This window comes from Somniosus microcephalus, chromosome 22 (assembly GCF_052327205.1).
Source record: "Somniosus microcephalus isolate GS21.2 chromosome 22, FLI_Smic_1.0, whole genome shotgun sequence".
NCBI classification, from domain to species: Eukaryota; Metazoa; Chordata; class Chondrichthyes; order Squaliformes; family Somniosidae; genus Somniosus; species Somniosus microcephalus.
The window spans coordinates 32,134,575-32,142,152 of NC_141008.1; positions in this window are offsets into that span (position 1 = coordinate 32,134,575).

The following is a 7,578-nucleotide window of genomic DNA, read 5'->3' on the forward strand; positions in this document are numbered from 1 at the left end:
TCCACAAGGCTATTTACCTACGTCGTTGGTGCACACTTGAGCTGGAACTTGTGCCCAACGATTTCCAGCGCACAATATCCCATTAATTAATTAAACAGAAATACTAAGTTTTGCATCTTCCATCTGTGTTGCTGAGGAATGGGATCATGCTGTGTTGAGTGACAGGTCTGTAGATATGGTGCCCTACATTTATGTGTTATTTTCCGGACTCAACTATTCCAATGTTCTCCTGGCAGGCCTCCCATCTTCCACCCTCAATGAACTTGAGCTCATCCTAAACTCTGCTCCACGTATTCTAACACGCATCAAGTCTCATTCACCCATCACTCCTGTGTTCGCTGACCTACATTAGCTCATGGTTCACCAATATCTTTCCCACTAAGCTGTGCGGTCATGCAGCTGTCTGAAGGCCCCGTGTAGACCGCTTACCGGTTTTTGAATGGGAGATTTTAAGCATGCACAAGATTTTGAATAGGCTGCGCAGCCCATTAAAGGGACCACGCACCCAAAAAAAAGGTAGAGGGAATATTATCCACCAACATGATTCTCATCCTCATTTTAAAATCCCTCCATGGCCTCACCCCTTCCAATCTGGGGTGGATGCGGTGAGGATGTTCCCAATGATGGGTGAAACTAGAACTAGGGGGCATAATCTTAAAATAAGGGGCTGCTCATTCAAAGCTGAGATGAGGAGAAACTTCTTCACTCAGAGGGTGGTAGGTTTGTGGAATTTGCTGCCCCAGAAAGCTGTGGAAGCTACATCATTAAATAAATTTAAAACAGAAATAGATCGTTTCCTAGAAGTAAAGGGAATTAAGGGTTACGGGGAGCGGGCAGGAAATTGGACATGAGTCTAGGTTCGGAATGGTCATGGCCCTGTGGGTAGTGGAGTGGGCCCAGGGGCCGTGTAGCCTTGTTCTGCTCCTACTGTGTTCTAATTCTGTGTTAGATTTCAGGAGATGGTTTTATTCCTGTTCCTGGCTGGGGTGGAGATCGCCTTTACAGAAGGTAAGTACTGTAGAAAATATAGGGACAGAGTGATCTCCTGGAAGAATTTCGATCGCCTAGATGGGTCGGAGAGGAATTTCCCAGATTTTTTTCTCCCAAAATTGGCCATTGGGTCTTTATCTGGTTTTTCGCCTCTCCCGGGAGATCACATGGGTTCGGGTGGATGCAGAGTGATAGAAGATTTGAGGTTAGGATCAGATCAGCCATGATCTTATTGAATGGTGGAGCAGGCTCGAGGGGCCGATTGGCCTACTCCTGCTCCTATTTCTTATGTTCTTATGTTCTTATGTTCTAATCTGAACAGTGTGAGCGCTGTGAGTGCTCCAAACCTGGGAGGGTGAGCACTGCATGTTCTCTGAAAGCAGTAGTGTTCACACTGTGAACTCAGTAGCCTGTCTGACAATGACTGGATCAAATTACAAATTGCAGAGATCTTGATTACTCTCCATAAGGCAGGATCAAATTACACATTCCAGACAAACTGTTGGGTGTGCCTTGTCCTCCAAGGGGACCAATCAGAAATCTGGCCTTGTCCTCCAAGGGGACCAATCAGAAATCTGGTGTTGCAAATAGAGATAATGGCTTAGAAATCTGCCAAGGCCCGAAAACGGGCGGTGCCACCATGGGGCAAGGTTTGCTCACCCTCGTAAAATGATAGCAGGCAGCGCCATTATTTTGGTGCTGCCTGCTGATTATCACTATTGTGGCGTAATGCCCAGCAAGGATTCAGGGATAGGTTGGGACTCGGGGTCAGGATTGGGTGGGAAGGGGGCGTGGAAGTGCGGAAGTCGGGACTTGTGGCCAGGATCAGTGGGTGAGGTCAGGGCCAGCATCAGCGGGGTGAAGTGGGGCTTTAGAGCTCTACTATGATTAAAGGGTTAAGAATGGGTCTCAGGAACTAAATGAGCTAATAAGTCTTTTTGCAGAATTATGCCTTTTGCAGAAGTAAGCTGTCTTAAGTTGCTGAACTGACAGTTGAGATAATGCTAAGAATGACATGTTGATTTTGCAGTAGTGTTAGAATGATTATCTGCAGCAAGCTGTGTAACTCGGAGATAATTGCAACTGGTCCATTGAACCACAAGAGGCCTAAAGGGGCAGATAAGCAGAACAATGAGTCAGGTGTCTTCTTCGAAGAATGTACAATGTTGGTGATACCCCACCTGGCATAAGCACAATGTCATAGTTGCAGCAACAGCTTGCAGTGATAACGGTCATATGCTTTTCCGGTAATGAAGGCGGTATCTTGATGTCACGCGTTGGTAGGCGGTGTTAATGTAAGCTATGCTTTATTTTATATAACCAATCAGTAAATGTGCACCGGGGGTGAAACTCAATCAAATTGCTAAGATGGATCGTGCACGAGGCTAATCATGCACCTATATTTTGTATAAAAGACAGCTTAAAACTTTGTATCAGCGGAGAGAAGCCTGGCTAGACAGATAGCAGGTTGTCTCCCCACCGGTGCGAATAAAGACTGCTTGAATCTTCGAATGCAAGCCTGGTGTCAAGTGTTTATTTCAAATACTCCACTTCAGGGAGGTCGGGACTTGTGGCCAGGATCGGCGGGGAGATCGAGACTCAGGGAAAGGATCGGGGGAGATCGGGACTCGGAGCCAGGATTGGGGAAAGGTTGGGACTCGTGGCCAGGATTAGGGAGAGGTCGGGACTCAGGGCCAGTATCGGTGGGGTGGTCGGGGCTAGGATTGGAGGGGGAGGTCGGGACTGAGGGCCAGGATCGGGGGGAGGTCGGGACTCGGGGCCAGGATCGGGGGAAGGTCGGGACTCAAGGCCGGGATCGGGGGGAGGTCGGGACTGAGGGCCAGGATCGGGGGGAGGTCGGGACTGAGGGCCAGGATCGGGGGGAGGTCGGGACTCAAGGCCGGGATCGGGGGGAGGTCGGGACTCAAGGCCAGGATCGGGGGGAGGTCGGGACTGAGGGCCAGGATCGGGGGGAGGTCGGGACTCGGGGCCAGGATCGGGGGAAGGTCGGGACTCAAGGCCGGGATCGGGGGGAGGTCGGGACTGAGGGCCAGGATCGGGGGGAGGTCGGGACTGAGGGCCAGGATCGGGGGGAGGTCGGGACTCAAGGCCGGGATCGGGGGGAGGTCGGGACTCAAGGCCGGGATCGGGGGGAGGTCGGGACTGAGGGCCGGGATCGGGGGGAGGTCGGGACTCAAGGCCGGGATCGGGGGGAGGTCGGGACTCAAGGCCGGGATCGGGGGGAGGTCGGGACTCAAGGCCGGGATCGGGGGGAGGTCGGGACTGAGGGCCAGGATCGGGGGGAGGTCGGGACTGAGGGCCAGGATCGGGGGGAGGTCGGGACTTGGGGCCAGGATCGGGGGTAGGATGTCGGGACTCAAGGCCAGGATCTCGGGGAGGATGTCGGGACTCAAGGCCAGGATCGGGGGAGGATGTCGGGACTCAAGGCCGGGATCGGGGGAGGATGTTGGGACTCAAGGCCAGGATCGGGGGAGGATGTCGGGACTCAAGGCCAGGATCAGGGGGAGGATGTCGGGACTCAAGGCCAGGATCGGGGGGGGAGGTCAGGACTCAAGGCCAGGATCGGGGGGGTGGTCGGGGCTAGGATCGGGGGGGGAGGTCGGGACTCAAGGCCAGGATCGGGGGGGTGGTCGGGGCTAGGATCGGGGGGGGAGGTCGGGACTCAAGGCCAGGTTCAGGGGGAGGATGTCGGGGGATACCTGGAGATCAGGGCCAGAATCGGAGGGAGATCGTAGAGGGCCTGGAGGTCAGAGCCGGTGACGTTGGTGATGATAATGGTAAGTACTTACCCTTTTTTCATTCGAGGAGTAAACATTGGTGGGGCTGGCTGCCTCAGCGGCAAGCCAAATTTGCAAGAAGGTGCAGAAGCGGGTGTGAGGCCCCTTATTTGAATATGTTAACGCCTACGCCTGCTTCGGATGAAGCTAAACAACACCTCTTTTTTTGCCCTCACCAATATGGCATCCGGTGCGGCCTGCGCCAGAAGTTGGCGGAAACGAGGCGGACGCCATTTTTCCCACAAAACCGGCCTTAACAGCCAGCGCTAAGGTGCTGAATTTCAAGCCCAGAGAGAGACAAGATAGGTAAGAGAGGGCAGAAACTTTTGCACATTACTCACACAAAAAGGTGATGGTAACCACCCATGGTTACACCTTTGTTCTATGAGTCTTACTGCAGAAACTCAGCCAAGTGGCTTAATACGGCATTGCCCCACAGATGGTCCAAGGTCCAAATCCAGCCTGAGTTCATTTCTTCCGCCCCATGTGCCTTCTGATATTAAATGTACAAATTAGTTTTAACTCCAGTTAGTTTCATTCAGAATCATAGAATCATTGAATAATACAGCACAGAAGGAGGCCATTCGGCCCATTGTGCTTGTGCTGGCTCATTGAAAGAGCTATCCAATGAGTCCCACTTCCCTGCTCTTTCCCCATAGTTCTACAAATTTTCCCCTTCAAGTATTTATCCAATGGTCAAATCAGAAGCACTACCCCAGGATTTTTTTAAACTTTAATTGTTTCACTGACCTTTTTTGAGATCCTGTGACCACACATCCAGACAAAAGACATGGGCCATATATTCCGAGCCCTACGGGTGTGTACGAGCTGTGTACCCACCCGTAGGGACATCGGAAATGACGGTTTCAGGCATGCCAAGCGCATGCGCTGAAAACCGGCACTTCCGATTCTTGACAGATCAGACGCCTGCCCTGGAGAAGGGCCTCTGTGGGCGGAGAGTTCCACTTTCTGGAGAACCTCCGCCCGCAGAAAACCCTTAGAAATCTAACGCCTGGTAAAAGCAGGCGTAAGACCTACTTTTATCAGCAATAAGATTTGAAAAAAAGTAAAAAAAAACAAAACAAAATTTTCACTCATTTATCACTAAAAAATACTTTTAAAAAAGGGTAAGTTTATTTTTAGCCCCGTAAAAAACTTTAATTATTTTTTTCAAAAAATTAAATTTTTGTTTAAAATAGTTAATTTATTGAAATTTCAACTCATTTTAAAAATGTGATTTTTAAAAAAATGTATTTAATGTTTTACAGTGTTTTTGGGGTGACAGCTCTATCTGTCAAGTGTATGAAGGGAGGTTCCCTTCTCCCATTGGCTCCCCATGGCCCACGTGATCTTAGGGACGCTTGCGAACTGCCTGTGCCTCTGGGATACATGGGCCCTGCGCATTTCGAGTTGGAGAGGCCCAGGAACTGAAGTGTACGCACCTCGGGAGCCCTCAGGCAAGTCCGTAGATTTTTTCCAGATCGGAGGCCTCCGCACGCAGGAAGCCTCCGATTGGAAAATACAGCCCATTATCAAACTGCTTTCTTTAATTGCCATTTGTTACGTCCGTGTATAATCAGGCACAGACTGCGGAGAACGGTACAAACGGTGTTTACTCAACGTGGCTCAGACTGCAACTGATCTGTACAGATTACTACTCAACGTTATATACAGGTGTGGTCACTGCCGGTACTACAGTATACATGAGCTGTAAAAAGTAGTTCCCTCCCTTAAAGGTACATACATTACAATTCCTCCCCTTTTAGATTAACAGTACCATAACACTCATTTAACAATTAACACTTTTAACATGCAACATTAGCTGAAAATAGTCTATTTATAAATTCAGTCTTTGGGGAGGCTTCCTGATCCTTTCTGGATAGCGCCTTTCCCGAGTGTCTTGCTCTTGGTGCGGAGGCGATTCTGGCCCCCTGTCGTCGGTTGGTTCATCAGCTTCCGATGCTACTGTTTCTGGGGTAGATGCTACCTGTACGTCGAGTTCATCACCAGGTACGTATGGCGAGGCATGGGGTTGACTTGTTCCTGTGACTCTAGGATCTGGTCAGCATGGCGTCTCACGATGCTCTCCCCAACGTCCACTGTGTACATTACTGGGTCCTGCCGTGTGCATATCGTTCCTGGCTGCCATTTTTCTGTTCGGTAGTCGCGGGCCAAGACTGGTTGCCCTACATTGAAGCTCCTTGTTGGCTTCTCATGGATGTGCTGGAATTACTTATTCTCAACATCTCTTCGTACGTTTGGTCTGAGCAAATCCAGGCGAGATCTTAACCTTCGGTTAAAGAACATCATGGCTGGGGCCTGGTTGGTGACTGCATGTGTCGCATTCCGGTAGGCGAACAGGAAATTGTCCACCTTGTGCTGCAGCGGAATGTTGTCATTGTACATAGCCTTTATTGCCTTCACAGAATCACAGAATCACAGAAACCCCACAGTGCAGATAGAGGTCATTTCGGCCCATCGAGCCTGCACCGACACATATCCCACCCTATCCCCGTAACCCCACGTATTTAATCCCCCTAACACTAAGGGTCAATTTATCATAGCCAACCAACCTAACCCGCACATCTTTGGACTGTGGGAGGAAACCGGAGCACCCGGAGAAAACCCACGCAAACACGGGGAGAATGTGCAAACTCCACACAGACAGTCACCCGAGGCTGGATTCGAACCCGGGTCCCTGGCGCTGTGAGGCAACAGTGCTAACCACTATGCCACCGTGCTCCCTCCTTAAAGGCTTGTACGAACCTCTCAGCCAATCCATTTGTGGCTGGATGATACGGGGCGGATGTGTAATGCCTTACCCCATTCTTTTTCAAGAACCTCCGGACCTCTTCGGACACAAACTGTGGTCCGTTGTCGGAGCAAATCTGTTCTGGCAAGCCATTCCTGGCAAAAATGGTCCTTAGAACTGCAATAGTTTTCTCCGTGGTGGTGGAGGACATTTTGATGACCTCAGGCCATTTCGAGTGCGCATCTACGGCTATTAAAAACATTGAGTCCATGAATGGACCAGCAAAATCAATATGCACCCGTTGCCATGGAGATGAGGGCCACTCCCATGGGGGTAGAGGGACCTGTGGTGGTGCATTTTGGACTTTCTGGCATCCTGAGCAACTCTTGGTCAGGTCCTCGATTTGTTTATCAATTCCCGGCCACCACACATAAGCCCTGGCTAGGCTTTTCATTTTTACCCCTCCCAGATGACCCTCATGAAGCTCATTGAGCACTCTATCCCTTAACTTGGGTGGAATTACCACTCGGGATCCACACATCAAGGTCCCCCGGCACACTGACAGCTGTTCTCTCCTTGTCGAGAATGCTGGCAACAGTGAGTCGCCATGTGCTGGCCATCCCTTTACCGTCAAATCATATACCCGAGACAGTGTCGGGTCATTTCGGGTTTCCTTTTCGATACAAGCGTTAGTTACCGGTAGGTATTCAACTATAGTCGAATGGAATATTTCGACAGGATCCACTGCTGGTGCTTCCTCCGCAGTAGGCAGTGGCAGGCGTGATAGCCCATCAGCATTTCCATGCTGTTTCGTGCCCTTATATTCAATCTCATAGTGGTGCGCCCCTAGAAAAAGTGACCATCTTTGTAGTCGTTGCGCAGTCATCACCGGAACGCCCTTCTTTGGATTAAAAATGGAAACAAGAGGCTGGTGATCAGTCAGCAAGGTGAATTTCTGCCCGTGCAGATAGTGATTGAACTTTTTCACTCTCCACACTAGTCTGAGGGCCTCCCTGTCAATCTGGGCGTAGTTACGCT